This window comes from Octopus sinensis, linkage group LG23, assembly GCF_006345805.1.
Source record: "Octopus sinensis linkage group LG23, ASM634580v1, whole genome shotgun sequence".
Lineage (NCBI taxonomy): Eukaryota > Metazoa > Mollusca > Cephalopoda > Octopoda > Octopodidae > Octopus > Octopus sinensis.
Genome location: NC_043019.1, coordinates 953,175 through 973,073, shown reverse-complemented (window position 1 = coordinate 973,073; position 19,899 = coordinate 953,175). Strand labels below are relative to the sequence as shown.

General features: G+C 35.4%; 1 protein-coding gene across 4 annotated transcripts in view; it reads left to right on the top strand.

The window, feature by feature from the left end:
* The window catches only part of LOC115223637 (somatostatin receptor type 2-like), a 149,615-nt gene that overhangs the window by 104,923 nt on the left and 24,793 nt on the right, over positions 1-19,899 (top strand). Inside the window, exon 1 of one of the 4 annotated variants that reach the window (XM_036512351.1) lies at positions 17,639-17,760. The exons of the other annotated variants lie outside the window; for them this stretch is intronic. The gene's annotated coding sequence lies outside the window, so the exon portion shown is untranslated. Of the gene's footprint in view, positions 1-17,638; positions 17,761-19,899 lie in introns of those variants that run through there. 4 annotated transcript variants of the gene reach the window in all.

Here is a 19,899-nt window from a genome sequence, read left to right as displayed (position 1 = left end):
TTTTTAGCCTTCAAATGACGCCACCCCGCTGGCTAAGTGAGCAGGCCAACAGAAGAAAGTGTGAGAGAAAGTTCTGGCGAAAGAGTACCGCCACCAACCCCTGCCAGTGCCTCGTGGAGCTTCATGTGTTTTCGCTCAATAAACACACACAACGCCCGGTCTGGGAATCGAGACCGCGAGTCCTCTGCCCTAACCATTAGGCCATTGCGCCTCCATATATATATATATATAATATATATATATATATATATATATATTATATATATATATGGAGAGAGAGAGAGGGAAAGAGAGAGAAAGATAGAGATCTATTAAAATAATATATTGTATACATATACATATATGTGTATGAAGGTATATATATATGTACATGTATATATATGTAAATATATGTATACATATACATATATATATATGTGTATACATATATAAATATGCATGTACATATGTATATATACACACACACACACATATACATATATATATATATATATATATATATATATATATATATATACATACATATATATACACACACACATTTATGAATATGTGAGCCTGTGCAGACATATGCGTGAGTGTGTGCATATGTATATGTCAATAAATAAAAAATGCATTAATGCTACAAAATGTACACGTAGGATAGACGCAAGAAAAAATATAAAAACTTACATATATAATAATGTTCATATTCTCTCGTGACCATCCATAGTTCTCATTAGCAATATATCCTGTCTCCAAAGATATCATATAAAAAGATACAACATTATATATTGTGCATTGGATATATTCCATAGCACAGCCATTTTGTTCATAAGTCGCGTCGGTGATGTATGTTTAAACTTCTCAGATTAGATACGCAGCAAATACACCATGTTTTATCACACGATGATAGAATAAATTTGTATACGAAGTTATATTATATCAATGACTATATATATCTACGTCTTCAAAGCATGCAATGTTTTGATGTTTACTATCCAGAAGAGATATTGTTTACGTATTGACATATGTCAGTACAGCCTTAGTTCCTTTTATTTCTCGCAGAACTGTCATCAAAGACAATAGAACGTATATGTTTCATGTAGTAGCATCAAAACAAATCATCCTTCGTGTTCAACATTCTCACTCGTCCCTCGTCTTATCTTTCTCTCTTCTCTCCTAATTTTCGCATTTTATATTTGTATATATATGTGTGTATATATATATATATATATATATATATATGTGTATGAGTATATATATATATATAATATATATATATATATATATATATATGTGTGTGTGTGTGTATACACATGCATATATTATATATGTATATTCCATTTCAAGGTGTACATATGTACGAATGTATACATCTACAAATTCAAATTTAGGCAAAATTCCAAGTATGGCAGGGGTACGGTCGAGTGGAACACAACGAACTCATAGTGGAATTTGAACTCAGTACTGAAGAAGAACGAAATGCCATAATGCATTTTAACCAACCTGCTAACGATTCTACCAGATCGCTACTTTACATCTACGAAATATTAGTAAGATATCTGTGTCAAAGGCGGCAAGTAGACAGTATCATTAATGCGTCGAGTAAAATATTTTGCCCCATTTCTTCTCTTTTTACGTTCTTAGTCCAAATTCCGCCGAGATTGACTTAGCCTTTCATTCCTTCGGGATCAATAACATAGATGCCATTTGAGTACTGGAGTCGAATTAATTGATTTACTTCCGATCCCAAGATTACTGTCCTTGAGCTAAAATTTAAAAATACATACCTGCTGTGATGGGTAAACTGTCACCATATTATATTTTTAATTTCGTGCGTGCACATTGCTTGTTTTCGATTCTATCGACTACACAGTACAGTAGGGTCTGTTGGACACCGTCTGTGAGAAACGCAGCATCATGACACTATTCACTTTGCCAGAAATTTGGAAACGACATGCGCTGCTTGGTATTTGCACCGGAAGCTCCAACACGAACACTTCAGAATGTCTTGCTGCGAATCTGAGGACAGTGCAATCTGACGACACGTACCGAGACTGAAAACAGTCAAACATCTAGTCAACATCATGGTGGTTGCAGGGACCACTAGTGATGGCGACGTTATGTCACCATCCATTTTCCCACACGGCCTCAGACTCAACGCGGAGGCCTAGATCAAGTACCTGGATGAGGTAATGCTGCTCTGGGTGCTGCTCCAGAGGGTGGCTGCTGGAAGACTCTATGTCTGGTAGCAGGGCTCTGCACCATGCCACACAAGCAGGAGAACCCAGTTATGACTGTCAGAGAATTTCTGCAACCACATTACCCCTTACATCTGTCCACCTTACTCACCAGACTGCAAACCCCTTGATTATTATATGTGGGGCGCAGTTGAGCGAGAAACCAACAAAACTCCTTGTAACCCCATAGATGAACTGAAGGCAAAGGTAATGGCAGTATTCAGCAAATTAAACATAGAGACCGTCCAGAAGGGTATTAAGGAGATTCCGAAGTCGTCTGGAAGCCGTGGTATAAGCGAATAGCGATTTTATTGAATAAATTTAATCTTTAGTATTTCAAGATATTATTACGTAATTTTGGTAAATATATCTGTTGGAATAATTTTGCTTAATTTAGACCACAGTTTATTCACTGCAACTTGTATATATATATACGTGTGTGTGTGCATGTGTCTGTGATTGCAATGTGTGAATGCCTGTGTATGTACGTATGTAATTTAGTGATATACACATAAAACGGCTTAATAGATGCACACACGAACCGCTTTTCTGCGATTATGATTTTGACATACGATTAAGATAACTGTGTAAAACAAAACAGAGTCAGTGTACGGCAAGTGCTAAACTCTTTTCACAAACCAACGTGGGTGGGAGAATCAAACGTTTAAACAACATAAGAGCATGCTTTCATGGAACTATTCCAGCTGTACTCACTGTCTGACACCAATTATTACTTTCACAATACAAACTAAAGTTCCGACACGTACTGCGACAAGCGCTTTGAGTAGAAGCTAAAGAAAAAAATCGAAATGAATTTGGTTAACGTTCATTCACAAAATATGACAAATGTTCTTCAAAACTTTTCTGTTCGTGCTCCATCATGATATAATTTGCTCGTAATTAATTATAATTAATAATATGAAAAGCATTAGAATTACATTGAATGGTTTATTGCTACTAATAAAACATCAAATCTAAAGATATTGAAATCGAAATTCAATAGAATATTTCAATATTTAATCAATGTAATCTTTGTTTAATTTTCTACACATTGAATATTTTAATGATTCTATTTTGTCTTTAATTAACATTATCTTCCTATTAATTAAATTACCTGGTACAAACAAACAAACGGAATAGATAACTAGCCGTGGTGAGTGGGAAGGCTAACGATTCGCACAATCTTCTTCAAGGACAAGTGGAGAGAAGTAGTGATGCAATTTGAATCATCCCAGTCTGATGTAATTCATATGGATACTTCATTATATATATATATATATATATATATATATATATGTATATATATATAGTATGCCATCGCATAGATAATGCGGTTTCTTCAATTGCACGAACTAAAAGTCAGAGGTGGACGAGATAAACTACTTGCATGAATTTGCTATAAAAGCAGATAGCAAATTTACCCTCCACTTGTTCTTAGTGCAAGTTTTGAAGAGTGCAGTTCGATGTTAACACCTATTTTTTCAAAGCAATAATGTAAGTGACAAAGGAAGATATTCGGCGTATGTTGCTTTATGGGTTCAATAAAGGCAACAAGGCAACAGAAAATGCGGGGAGTATTAATACAGTATATAGGACTCGGACAATAAGCTTAATCCAGTATCAACGGTGGTTCCAGGAATTCCGAACCGGAGACTACAACGAGCATCGTCCTGGAAGATCTGTAGCGCTCGACGAGTATGGATAAAGAAGTGCATTGTTCGGTAGTGGTCATTTGGCACCTGCTGTCATTGTGGTCGCAAGTACTCTGTATGATGTGGTCATGAGTTTTTCACTAGAATCTTATTTTGGTTCCGATCTTCTGGGAAGGAAACGGATCAGCTGTGCTGTAACAAGGGATGACGTGACTTCGGTTAATGCTATTTATGCTCTTAGAATAATGAGCGGCTTCGACAGTGCTAATGTAGTTGTGGAGAGGATAAATAGTAATGTCATTTTTCTATAATAATTATAGTTGATACTGTTGATTGAATAATAAAATATATTATTGAATTCTTGATTTCAAGATCTTCAGATTTGATATCTTAGAATTAAAAGTAATATTGAATTTAATTTTAATCCTATTCATGTTATTAATTATAATTAATCCCGAACAAATTAATTATATCAGGATTTGTGATGTACCATCATACAGCAAAGCAGTACTGTGGTAAAAGATAGACGTATGATTCATGTTTATATGTCTAGTTCATGGGTGGTCAACAGAGGAAGAGTTATACTCTAAGCATGCTAACAATTGTAGGGAATAGTGGCAGCTTTTGGGGTTACAGTTTTCCATCTGAGATGGACATTGCGTATTTATTCATGTTCCTGAAATAAGAGATTCGAGTAGTGTTGTCGGGGAGATAAGAGTGATTACAGGTTAGGAGTGACACCATGGATCCCCTTCTAAAAACATTGAGTGGGATCGCGATGGTAGCAGATAAAGTGTGGGAAGGCGGCGAGCTGGCAGAAACGTTAGTGCGCCGGGCTAAATGCGTAGCCGTATAATTTCTGCCGTTATGTTCTGCGTTCAAATTCCGCCGAGGTCGACCTTGCCTTTCATCTTTTCGGGGTCGATTAAGTAAGTACCAGTTACGCACTGTGGTCGATGTAATCGACGTAATTCGTGTGTCTGTCCTTGTTTTTCCCCTCTATGTTTAGCCCCTTGTGGGTTGTAAAGAAATAGGTATTTTATCTGCCATTACGTTCTGAGTTCAAATTCCGCCGAGGTTGACTTTGCCTTTCATCCTTTCGGGGTCGATTAAATAAGTACCAGTTACGCACTGTGGTCGATGTAATCGACGTAATTCGTGTGTCTGTCCTTGTTTTTCCCCTCTATGTTTAGCCCCTTGTGGGTTGTAAGAAATAGGTATTTTATCTGCCATTACGTTCTGAGTTCAAATTCCGCCGAGGTTGACTTTGCCTTTCATCCTTTCGGGGTCGATTAAATAAGTACCAGTTACGCACTGTGGTCGATGTAATCGACGTAATTCGTGTGTCTGTCCTTGTTTTTCCCCTCTATGTTTAGCCCCTTGTGGGTTGTAAAGAAATAGGTATTTTATCTGCCATTACGTTCTGAGTTCAAATTCCGCCGAGGTTGACTTTGCCTTTCATCCTTTCGGGGTCGATTAAATAAGTACCAGTTACGCACTGGGGTCGATGTAATCGACTTAATCCGTGTGTCTGTCCTTGTTTGTCCCATCTATGTTTAGCCCCTTGTGGGTAGTAGAGGAATATGTATATTTCGTCTGCCGCTACGTTCTGAGTTCAAATTCCGCCGAGGTCGACTTTGCCTTTCATCCTTTCGGGGTCGATTAAATAAGTACCAGTTACGCACTGTGGTCGATGTAATCGACTTAATTCGTGTGTCTGTCCTTGTTTGTCCCCTCTATGTTTAGCCCCTTGTGGGTAGTAAAGAAATAGGTAGCAGATATAGTGTGGGATTGAGGTGGCGAAGTCTTATACTTGGTGATGCGTATGGTACTAAGATTGGATGTAGCATCAGTAGATGCTGAAGACGATCCGGGAAGCGCAGACGATGGTGTTGATGGTTAAACAGTTTCGATTTGGTTGCCGTGGAAGTGGTCAGGTTGAGAAATGAAGAGAATGTGCTGTAACAAAAGTGAAGTGATTTGCTTCTACTTATTGATTAATTAATTGCTTTATTTATTTATTTATTTATTTTCTTCCTTGTTCATAAGCATTTTACAAAATTGTGTCCATTTTTTTTTTTTGTGTGTTGAATTGGACGAAGGGAATTCAGTGATTGAGAGTAACTCAATTATGTTAAATTTCTCCAAACTCCTTGAAATTATTTCAAGTCGTCACCAAATTACTTTCGAAACGTGTAGTTTTGAAGCAGTTTCGCAAACTGTTGTTGAAGATCTCATTTACTTTTCTCTAATAAATTAAGAAAGAATTATGTAATAATAAAGAATTTTCCAGCGTTTCAACTTACCTAATTTTAACAAATCGGAAACCTGTAATCTGCTGAATATTTAAACTACTTCTAATTGTTAGAAGAAATTTTACAAGATAAGTGTTATTTGCTTAATTGCTTCTTTGTAAACGAATGAAGACAAGAGCATCTGTTCGTGGGTCAACATCAGATATGGAGATTTCAGTTTATTATTTGTATGAGAATATTCGGGAACATTTTCCTGAAATTTGCTCAAGGAAGCTGAGGAAATTTTTTAAAGGTGTCTCTTACCTTTTACTTGCTTCAGTCATTAGATAGCAGCCATGGTGAGGCAAAGCCTTGAAGAACTTTCAACCGAATGTACTGACCCCAATACTTTTTATAAACATGCTACTTATTCTATTAGTTCTTTCGCCGAACCGCTAAGTTACGGGCAGGTACACACAGCAGTACCGGTTATCAAGCGGTGGTAGGGGACAAACACACACTCGCACACACACACACAGACACACACACACTCACACACACACACACACACACACACAAACACACGCACACACACACACACGTGTGTGTGTGTGCGCATATACAAAGGGGTTCTTTCAGTTTCCGTCTACCAAATTCAGTCACAAAGCTTTGGTCGGGCCGAGGCTATAGTATAAGCTCTAGGCTATAGTAGATTGAACCCGGACACATGTAGTTGAGATACAAGCATCTAACTACTCAGCTACATCTGCACCTATACTCGGTTACTCTTTTACTCGTTTCAGTCATTTGACTATGGCCATGCTGGAGCACCTTCTTTAGTCGAGAAAATCTACCCCAGGACTTATTATTTGTAAACCTAGTACTTTAGTACTTATTGTATCGGTATATTTTGCCGAAACGCTAAGTTACGGGGACGTAAACACAGACACACAAACCCATACACACGTATACATACATACATACATACATACATACATATATATATATATACATATATACGACGGGCTTCTTTCAGTTTCCGTCTACCAAATCCACTCACAAGGCTTTGGTCGGCCCGAGGCTATAGTACATATTTCTTTATTAAACAATAGATATTTCTTTATTCGGAGAAGACACTTGCCCAAGATGCCACGCAGTGGGACTGAATCTAGAACCATGTGGTTGGTAAGCAAGCTACTTACCCCACAGCTACTCCTACGCCTATGCGTATGATAATATAAAATGAACGTTTCCATTTCAATATAGGATTTTTATGTAGTTGAAGTATAATATGTGTGCAGAACTTATTCCACTTCCCCGTGTTAGAAACAGAAGGCCTACTCCAAAAGTTGTTCAGACAAGTGAATCCCAGCGGATCAGTGTGTTTCGTGATACTGACAGGGAAAGAGCAGACGTATATACATTTTTATTTTATTCCTAGATACCAGGATAAAATTTTATTCAAATTGTTACTATTTCTGCCTCGCTAAATGATTTGTTTGTTTTTTTTTTTCTTATCTCACTTCAGATCAAAGAAGACATTGCACATAATATAAGAATAACTCTAAATCAATTGGGATACGTAGTTATAGAAGTATATAATAACATCAAACGAGGAAATTATGTTGTATTTTCTCGTAACCTTGCTTCTATAGATTATTTTGCTTTTTTGTTTTTGAGGAATATTACAAAAATTCATTGACGTCACTTCTGTTATACCGTACAATACATACATACATACATACATAATATACACACACACACACACACACACATAAGCATAGGTAGATAGCTAGATAGATAGATTGAGGATAGATTGATTGTCATACACACGCGCACGTAGGTGCACACACACACACACACACACGCATATATATATATATATACAGAGAGAGAGAGAGAGAGAGAGAGACGTGGGGGAGAGATAAAATAACATAAACAGAAAACAGATTTTTAAGACGACATCCTGTAAAATGAGTTTTCTCTGTTCCTATTATTGTATGTGATATGCGAATATACTGATTACTTACGAATCGGATAAAATGTACGTTTTCTGAATTTTAAGATGACTCTTTGTACTTATAGCAGGATACTGATGATGTGCATACATAACTGCATAATGTTCTACAAACCTTACGTAACTGTTTTGATATGTTACTGAACGCGTTTCTATAAAAGGATCTAACGTATTACATTTAATTTAATTTGAGAATTAATTTTGTTGGACAATATATTATTTAATTATTAGGTGGTAAATTTATTAAGCAGTATTAAATTTAAGATAATTAGGTATTATATTAATTGATATTTAGTCAATTATATTATAGAGTGATATATTAAATCTATAGATACTACACAAATATATCTCTCTCTATATAAACGGCAGTTTGTCTGTGTGCGTGTCTGTGTGTCTGTTAGGTTGTACCCTCACCCTGACCACGGCTTTCAACTGATTCTGATGAAACTTGACACACACATAGCCCAATGTCATAATTCAAAACTAACGCAGCGAAAATTTTGAAAAGTTCCCCCAGTTCTGAAAAAAATCGATAAATTCGACATGGGGTCGAGAATCAGAAACACAAACCACAGACTGTCTAGGGGACGCAACTCGACCTTTTTAACTAAAAAAAAAATTTACCATCATTTTTTTCCCATGTTTTTGCTATTATTTGGCTATAACTCTCTAAAAATGCTTTATAGTTATTTCTCTTACAAACCTGAGCAACGCCGGGCGATACTGCTAGTTAATTATATAGTTAGCTTATTTAATGAGTTTGTCTATATTTGAACTATTTCTTATTTTGATTACAATATTAATGGCTTGAACTAGCAGTGTGTATATTAATTAATTTTAAAGTATTGAATAATTTAAGTATTGTCTTTAGTTTTCACTTATTGTATATTTATATATTTAAATTTATATATATATATATTATATATATATATATATATATATATATATATATATATATATATATAATATATATATATTAAAGTATATTTATTAATTAATTATTTTATTATTCTAGTTTATTTTTAACCTGATGAGTAGCTATATTTATATCGAAGTGGTTTTACTACTACTATTAATTAATTTTTTACTATAATCGTTTCTTAAATATAGCCACGAAACACGTGTCGTTATTCTACCAAAATATATATGTTTTTAATATTTTTTGGCAATAAGGTCCTGGAATTAACAGGCAATAATCTACAAGTCAAAAGCATGCATCACGTTTGAAACAAATAACGTGAGAAGTTTTGATTATAATGTTATTGATTAAAGATCAGTGTAGTGAAAGTTTACTAAATTGTACATAACAATAATAATAATAAGAATTCTTTCTATTATAGAAACAAGGTCGGAAATTGTGGGGGGGGGATCGACTTCAATACGCAACACGTACTCAATTTATTGGTATCAAAATAATGAACGGCAATGTCGACTTCGGCGGAATTTGAACTCAGAACGCATGGACGAACGACATGCCTGCTCACCACCTTAACAACAACAGTAGCATCGACCCTTAGGGGTTAGCCATATTCAAATGGCAAATATACGTATATATATATATATATAATATATATATATATATATATTATGGGGGGAGTGTGTATGTGTGTGTATGTTTATATTGTATACTACTGAATATACTGACAAAGCAATGGAATACACTCTAAATTGAGTCATACCAATATTTGCTAGGAAAATAGTTATAATTTGGACGGTATTACAGACGAAGAACAGTTGTTTTTGGACTTCGAACATAAAATGCTTTGTGGCCAAACACTGTGAGAAATGATTTTGGATATTTAGCCGATTTCGCCAATCGACCTTTTCTTAACTAAAGCTCAAAAATTAGTGACGAAGCTTCTGCAGATTTTTTAACAGTAAGTTTCCAGTTTCCCCAGTTCAGAACCATGGCCTATCAAACTGCTATGTTGATCAAAGGCATTTATGCGAACATTTTGTCACTAGAAATTTTGTCGCAAGGCCAGGAAGTTAAATGGTGGCGGCTAATCGATTATATTGACCCCGGTATTCAACTGATACGCATTTTATAGACACCGAAGCAATGAAAGGCGAAGTCCACCTCGGTGAAATTTGAACTCAGTACATAAAGAGAGATAAAATTCCACAAAGCATTATTCTCGACGAGCTAACAATTCGCCCAGGACAATAATTACACAAACATATCTTGTCCAATCAGATCAGCTCGTGTGTAACCAACCTTGTTGGATTTTCCCTTCAAATGCCCTGCTCGAACTTTCTAGAAATTCCCTATGGGTTATTGATTGCTGAAGAATTCAAACTCAGGCAAAGTCATCCATAATTCAACAAAGAATTTTTTGCTCCTCTCCCCGAGGTGCTTTTCCATCCTCTTCTCCATTTTCTTTCCCAACACCCTAAGTTGCTGCTCAAAGCTATATCAGGGAATTTTGAAATATGTCATTCTCGTTGTTTTTGTATCTTTCTCACTGTCTATACTTAATTTATTCTACATAATTATGAGCTGTCTTTCCTTTACTAATTAGTGTTTTGCACTGAAAAACTGTACTTCGCCCATTCGTTATTTCTTGCCGCTCTATTTATTCAACCGTTGTAGTATGCAAATAACTTTTCCAAGTTCATAAAAATGCATGAGAGCTATTACTCATATTAGCGCGGTCATTATAATGGTGACAAGCAGCCCAGTCGTTGTTATTCGACAATACATATTTGATAATACTATTACGACACTAAGTATTGGTTTGAAATTTTGGTATACGGCCAGCAATTTTGGGGAGGGCGTTAAATCGATTACATCAACCCCGATGTGCAACTTCTACTTATATCATCGGACTCAAAAGAATAAAAGGCGAAGTCGACCTCCGCGAAATACTAGATAAAATATTCTTTTCTACTTTAGGCACAAGGCCCGAAATTTTGGGGGAAGTAGCCAGTTGATTAGGTCGACCCCAGTACGCAACTAGTACTTAATTTATCGACCCCGAAGGGATAAAAGGCAAAGTGAACCTCGGCGAAATTTGAACTCGGAATATAAAGACAAACGAAATACTGATAAGCACTTCGACCGGCACGCTAACGTTTCTGCCAGATCCCCGCCTTATACTAGACAAAAATATTCTTTTCTACTCCAGACACAAGTCTGAAATTCTGGGGGTGGGGGCCAGTCGATTAGATCGAACCCAGTACATAACTGGTACTTAATTTATCGACCCCGAAAGGATGAAAGGCAAAGCAGACCTTGGCGAAATTTGATCTCAGAATTTAAAGATAGGCGAAATACCGACAAGCACTTCAACCGGCGCGCTAACGTTTCTTATTTCTTTCTTGCTCACAAGGGGCTAAACATAGAGGGGACAAACAAGGACAGACAAACGGATTAAGTCGATTATATCGAACCCAATGCGTAACTGGTACTTAATTTATCGACTCCGAAAGGATGAAAGGCAAAGTTGACCTCGGCGGAATTTTAACTCAGAACGTAACGGCAGTTGAAATACCAATAAGCATTTCGCCCGGCGTGCTAACGTTTCAGCCAGCTCACCGCCTTATACTAGATAAAATATTAAACAATCAATGTACTGTGTATCCACTAATAACCTCGAATCCACCAAATCTTTGTGAATGATATTTGACTGATGCTGACATTTGGAATGCCTTCACAGTGTAGCTCGTTTAATTTTGCCTTTGACAGAGTTTATCTGCATCTAACCTTTTTGTAATTATTCGAATGAAGTTCCTGGAAGAATTTGACTGCCTCTCTTCCTCCAAACCTTTCATCAAGAAGAGCCTAATAATGTGACAAGCGTTGCCTATATTATTAGTTAACAAACAAACAAATAAATAAATAAATAAAACCTACGGCTTAGCAAGTAAATACAACAGTAGTATATGTAAAAAGAGACTTCTGCAAATAATCGTGATATATGAGTACCATTTGCACAGAACAACGTGGCAAAAATCGATGAAATGTCTATAAGGTAAAACACTAATTAGTGAAAATAACCTCACTGACACGAAAATTCAGTTACACAAATTTAATTTACGCAAACGAAAGATGTGCAAAAATGGATTAACATGTTCCCCCAAAAGATTACTTTCTGATTTTATCTCCTCACTGACGAATCGATTATGCAGACAGTGCATTATATTCTGTTAAATATACATATGTGTGTGTGTGTGTCTGTGTGTGTGTGCTTGTGCATGTGTGTGTGTGTGTGTATGTTTGTACGATAATGCCTCGATATACGAGTTAAATTTTGCCCGGAGACCGCTCGTAAAGCGAAAAACTCGTCGATCAGAGTTGTATTTTTCCCATAGTAGCAATGTTATAAAACGTAATCCGTTCCCAGAAAAAATATTTTACTTATAAAATTTATAATACTCGTAAAGAAATGGCAATAAAACAAAAGTAGAATGCAAAGAATATTCTATGTAAAGTAAAAAAAACGTCAAGACCATTTCTTATAAAAGATATTATCATAATCAATTTCTTATTTCTTTATTGCCCACATGGGGCTAAACATAGAGGGGACACACAAAGGGATTAAGTCGATTACAACGATCCCAGTACGTAACTGATACTTATTTAATCGACCCCAAAAGGATGAAAGGCAAAGTCGACCTTGGCAGAATTTGAACTCAAAACGTAACGGCAGAAGAAATACCTATTTCTTTACTGTCCACAAGGAGCTAAACACAGAGGGAACAAACAAGGACAGGCAAACGGATTTTCTAAAGAACATCAGTTTTAAATCTGATAAAACAAAAGAATTAAAATTTTGTTTTGAAAGTAGTTTGGTAATAAGATTATTGTGTGATCTGATGATGACAATGTATGTCGTTTGTTATTGTTTAGTATCCCCTATAGTATAAAACATTCCTTTAATTTTTTAAACGGCGGTGCATTAGCTTGGCTGAAACTAGCGACAAAAAATTTTATAAGAACTTTTGATATGTTCCCACGTTAAAATGGTTTTTGAATTATTCAAACAGTATTTTCCTTAGGATTTGTACAATTCTCGTGAGTACTATATTTTGAATTTCTTTTATCTATGTATGCCTTGGAATATAAGATAAGTAAGAGCCAGCCCATTTTGCAATCATTCTAAGAGCACCTATGAAAATAGGTATTGTTCTAATGTTCATTTTCTACAATATTCCGGCGAGTTCGACTTTGCCTTTCATCGTTTCGATGCCAACAAAAGAGTAACAGTCAAGAACTGGTGTTGGTGTTGTTGCTGTTACTGTTGTTGTTGTTGTTGTTAAGTAACAAGACGGGTAAGGGTGATTAGGTGATGGTCTGGGGCTTAGGGTTGGCGAGCTGGCAGAAACGTTAGCACACCGGGCGAAATGGGTAGCCGTATTTCGTCGGCCGTTACGTTCGGAGTTCAAATTCCGCCGAGGTCGACTTTGCCTTTCAACCTTTCGGGGTCGATAACTTAAGTACCAGTTATGCACTGGGGACGATGTAATCGACTTAATCCGTTTATCCGTCCTTGTTTGTCCTCTCTGTGTATAGCCCCTTGTGGGTAGTAAAGAAATAGGGCTTTGGGGTGGGAGACCCCAGACCTTGGAAAAAACAACTTTGGTCGTCTTGTTGTAGTCGAGGGCTATTCGTTGGCGCCCGACACCACAGGGAGGTGGCCCTCGAAGTCGCTGGAAATGGAGATCTCCAGGTCCAAATCTTTGCACGGCTGCTGTTGCTGTTAGCACTGAAGTTGATCACATCGATGACTACTGTTAGACGCCTTTCCCAAAATTTCAGGGTTTGTACCTATAGTAGAGAGCACGATTATTACCGGTTTTATTTACTTTTCTGATTCAATATGCTCGAGTAAACGGGACGTAACTAAATTAGTTCATTAAATTAATCATTATCACGAGTGATTTGTTTACGTTCAAATTATATCATATAGAAATAATTACTTTGAACTATTCCTTGTAGTACTGCAACTTTTTGTTTCATGTCAAATTTGTTAGCCATGGACATAGCTTAAATTTGTTATTAACTGAAATAGTTTCGTTATTTTTCGTTAGGTTATTATTAGAGTCGACTAATATTAATTTAATTTATTTTCCCCCTCTCTTATATTTATCATGAACGCCATGCACACGTAGATAACCATAAAACATACGCGTCGACACACAGACACTCTTAATTGCAATTAGATCATAGTTGGCCAGCAAATTCGGTGATAACCATCTCTTTCAATTTGGGACTCTCTTGCTCAATCTATATCCCAAACCTCTCTTCATGAGCAGACGGGTGATGTAAATATTTACTTGAACAGACTACTTATTCACGCGCTCGTGGTTATTTATATATATATATTTATTTATTTATTTATTTATTTATTTATTAATATTATTAATATTATTATTATTATTATTATTATTATTATTATTATTATTATAATTATTATTATTATTATCATCATTATTATTATCATCATTATTATTATTATCATTATTATTATTATCATTATCATTCTTATCATCATCATCATCATCATCATCATCATCATTATTATTATTATTATTATTGCACGCAAGGCTTAATTCTTAGCCACATTTTGTCCTTCTTTACCTTTTGGGTTCAAATTCCGCAAAGGTCGACTTTGCCTTTCATTCTTTCCCACTCGATAAATTAAGTACCAGTTACGAACTGTGGTCGATGTAATCGACTAGACCCTTTCCCTCAAATTTCAGGCCTTGTCCCAATAGGAGAAGGGTTCACTGTTATTATCATTGTCGTTGTTTTTGTTTTTGTTGTTGATTGAGAGAGAAGTGCATGCCATCAAAGTGATGCAGAGCTAAAAAATACGAAGCCCAATATAACCCTCATGACCACCCCGTCTGATAAGAGTATACTAGTCACATGCATAACAACCATATATGTGCGACACGGTTAATACATATCAAATTAAACCGCGTATGACTTTGCAGGTGGGATCCAGTCAGAGTATTCTTCAGGTCGAATAGTCAAAACCTCTCAATAGTTGCCTGAATGATGATGAATCCCTCTCGACATTTAGCTATGATGCGTCCCCATGACTCCTGCCCGTGGTCAAAGATGCACATATCTTCCGCCACTAAGAGACACGCTCAAGTTGTTATGGTCGCCCAACTGACAAGCATTCTGCGGTATTGAGCAGAATATTTGCCGTATCACATGATTCATACCAAACCAAACACAAACACACACTAACACACACAATCACATACACAACACATACGCACACCCACACGTGTCTATCTATGTATATATATATATAATATATATACATTTGCATTAATGTTTACATACATATCTGTTTCTCTCTATTTATCAATCAATGTGTGTACGTATGTATGTATCTATATACTTATCTATATATATTCGCCATGATTGTTCGCTAGCCACGAAACCTTTTTATTATTATTTTTTCTCTCTGCTTATTTCTGTGGTCCTTTCTGTTGAAGAGCGAAGGCTCGAAACATAAAATACTTTCTCTCTTTCCAAGCGTTAAACTAATGCATCTCTTTGGTGTTTACACCCTCGTCTTTTGTTTTGTTTGTTCGTTTTTTTTTTGTAAATCCTAACTATATACTTATATACTATATATTTTTCCAATATTCTCCAGACATATTGACGCAAATATATATATATTCTTTAACATTTAAGCCTTCTGTCGTTTTTTCACTCTTTACTATTTTCTTATATATTCACCCACGTGCTTTCACAAACAAACTTTCTTATCTATCTATCTATCTATATATATATATATATATATATATATATATATATATATATATATATATATATATATAGTTAATCCAAACAAGAAAACACAAAAGAACACAGCAACGCGAGGACGTGGAACAAATATAGTATTATTGGACGCTCAGGAAAGAAGGGAAGATGGAGGGTCTAACGTTTCGAGCGGAGCTCTTCGTCGGAAACAAAGGAGAAGGAAAGATCCCGAGAAGGGAAGACAGGAAAAGAAATTGCTGGCGGTGCTCACGAGGTCACATATATATATATATATATATATAATATATATATATATATATATATATATATAGAGAGAGAGAGAGAGAGAGAGAGATTAATCTCATTACTAATATTCCCAATGTGTTCGCCGAAAGCACTGTGTAATAATTGAATTGGTAGCCATAAATTTGTTGTTGTTTCTGTTTAACTTCAGTTGGGCTTTACAGAACGTACCTCCCATTATATACGTGGCATCCCTGCCCTTTTCTCCTATGTTTTTTTTTTTTAATTTATGCCAACACGTTTCAATCTGTCTTTTCTTAAGACCGCAGGCTGTATTTTGTGCGAGCTTTGATTGCTATTTCTAGGAGGACGAGCGGTCGCATTTCTATCTAAGAAATAGTTTATCACTAATAAATTCCATTTCATACATTGTGACTTAATGCAGCTTCCTCACAACGCTTACACATTTCCAGGCATATCACTAGGATTAAATATCGTGCCAGAATAAATGAGATCAATAAATGATTTATCAAAAAATAAATAAGCGTTTAGGGGTGAATGAATATGTGTAAATCGAACAAACGAAAACCTGTCATATTTATAAGTGAAACAGAAATAAGCATGTGACTTTAAAATAGTTCATTATCTTAAAAATAGATAATTATGGTTATTGACAATATTCAGAGATAGCAAATAATTCATGTAACTTGGTTAAGCTACTTAATTATTGTACAAACAAACGGATTTAAGCTTTATTTGTTCAAAGGAACAAACAGCTAAAGCGAAATAGAATGGTTAAGCTGTCATTATTATGTATAATCAAAGCGTTGAGCTGACAGAATCGTCAGCACACCAGACAAAATGCATGGCGGCTTTTAAATGGGATTTACGCTTTGAGTTCATACGCCACGCCGCCAATGTCGTCTTTGTATTAACCATTTCGGGGTGATATAAAGTACAATGTAAACGAATTTTCCCCTCCCTTAAAATGTGCCAACATTTCAAATTATTATTTACTATAGCCGTAAGGCGGTGAACAGTTACAGTCGTTAACGAGCAAAACAAAAGTGCGACAATTATTTCTCTACTTTACGTTCTGAGTTCACATTTCGTGAATGTTGACGTTGCCTTTCGTCCTTTTAGGGTCGATAAAATACGTTGAATACTAGGGTGGCGGTAAGCGAATCAAACTGAAAGCCTGGTGGCAGACTTTGAACCAATTATAACGTATAAACTTGTAGAATGATTCCGAGTAAGGAAAACTGTATTCTAGTTCATTGTCATTATTTGTTTATTTTTAAGAAGGATATTGAACGAAACACCATCATTTCCAAAGAACTCCTCTCCACAAATGGCTATGATACCCCTCCACTATTTTTGCACTTGATCTAAGATACACAGCAAGAGACATACGCAACTGGCTATGGTCAAACAACTAACAAGTAAATTTTTAGTATTCAGCAGAATATTTGCTGTAGACCATCTTTTGTACCAAGACAAGACACATGTGCCTTGGGTATAAACTGTGGTTTGTCGTGGTGTCCGAACGTAAATTGTAGCGGTCTTCCAGGTTTTTCTGAACCCTGTAAACGAACTACAAATTGATTCTCTAACCAGGCCTTTAGCGATACCCTTAAAGCCAGGAACTTTTCCGCAATGCCTCGTATGTATCCATCCTTTCACCCTTATTCTATCCACACCTCATCATATCCTAAAGGAGGTTAATTTGTGTAACTCATAATTAACTCACTTCATGTCTCAGAGTCTCAAGCTAATAATTTTAAATATGAGATTTTACCTTCATTATTTTCTAGTGTCAATTTTTCCTCATTTTTGTTTCTGTGTGCGCGCACGCGAGTATGACGGCATGTCTAAGTTTAGTTTTCTTGTGACAGTTAACTAACATTGATATAAGATCATCGAATCAAAGAGTAGTTTCATATATATTCAATGAATTAACCGGTACATAATTTAGTAGGGAAAGTGTCTTGTGATTTGATCACACAAATATGATTTTTACTATTATTGACAATGTATAGCATAATTAAATTTCTAATTAACCCTAACTAGTTAAGTTACATGAACTTGTCTGTGTTTGTACATATTTAATAAATACGAATACATGCATGTTATGTATATATATATATATATATATATATATATATATATATATATTATATATATATATACATACGTATGCTTGTGTTTTTCTGCGGGTTTTTGCGTGCGTGTGTGTGTAGTCTTAAAATTCACACTAGCAATTATCTTGAATCTTGGAAGATGGTTAAAAAATATTTTTAAAATATGTAAGGCGCAGGAGTGGCTGTATGGTAAGTAGCTTGCTAACCAACCATATGGTTCCGGGTTCCGGGTTCAGTCCCACTGCGTGGCATCTTGGGCAAGTGTCTTCTACTATAGCCCCGGGTCGACCAATGCCTTGTGAGTAGATTTGGTAGACGGAAACTGAAAGAAGCCTGTCGTATATATATATATATATGTGTGTGTGTGTGTTTGTGTGTCTGTGTTTGTTCCCCTAGCATTGCTTGACAACCGATGCTGGTGTGTATTTACGTCCCCGTACTTAGCGGTTCGGCAAAAAGAGACCGATAGAATAAGTACTGGGCTTACAAAAAGAATAAGTCCCGGGGTCGAGTTGCTCGACTAAAGGCGGTGATCCAGCATGGCCGCAGTCAAATGACTGAAACAAGTAAAAGTGTAAAAGAGTAAGTCTCATACCACCGTTACACTCTGTAGATACTAAACTTTCTTTTATAAGATAATAAGATGCTGCATAATATAATATAGCGTAGTATATGATATGATATGATATAATAATGTAACGTAATATATTGAAATGGAACATAATAAAATAACATATGATTGCATATGCGGAGATTGATGTGTACTGAATGTTATGCAATGGCAACATATCTTTTAAACTTTTATAACATATGCTGATGTTTAGATATAGTGAAAGCTAGGTTCACGCTTGGCTTCATAAACTACTGTTTACCAGACAAAAAAATATCCCATTTTGCTTATTTCCTTTACGTTGATAATGATCTTGTCGTTATGTTTTATAAATCGCTTGTAAAATTATTATGTAATTTCGCTACTACGTCAATACACATCAGAGAACTCAGTTCGCTCTAAGAGTTCTTCTTTAGATGAAACTTAATAGATTTTGATAATAACGATTTTGGTTTTCTGCTTTCGAAAAGTAATATCAATCGATGCGACGAAACAAAAGTGTATCAATAAAAGATACTTTTTTGGTCTAATGGACTCATACAGTTAATTTTTTTTTATTTGTTTATTTAGAATTTTTTTTTCCTTTAGAAGTTAGTCCCTTTAGCCAAATAAAAGAATTTCGGGAGAAACTTGTGGATCTGGAATATTAAGTATTACTACAAACGTTATGAAAGAAATAAAGGAGACTTATTGATTCCAGAAATGCATCTATTGAGATCTTTAATACCTCATTGGTTTGCTTAATCTGTGGGTTATAACAACTACTATTATATGCATATGCACATACACAGATAGACGTATATTGTATACTGATACTTACACACTCACACACACATACACATTATATATATATATATATATATATATATATTATATATAATATATATATATATATATATATAATAATAAATATTAGGGAATAAATCCAAATTTACAGGGAAAAAAATCAGATTTAGGATTAAATCCAATTTTATAGTAAAATATTATAAAATATTATTAGAGACAAAACCACTATTTTGCAAAACAAACAAGGAAAGACTTAAAGTCTTTC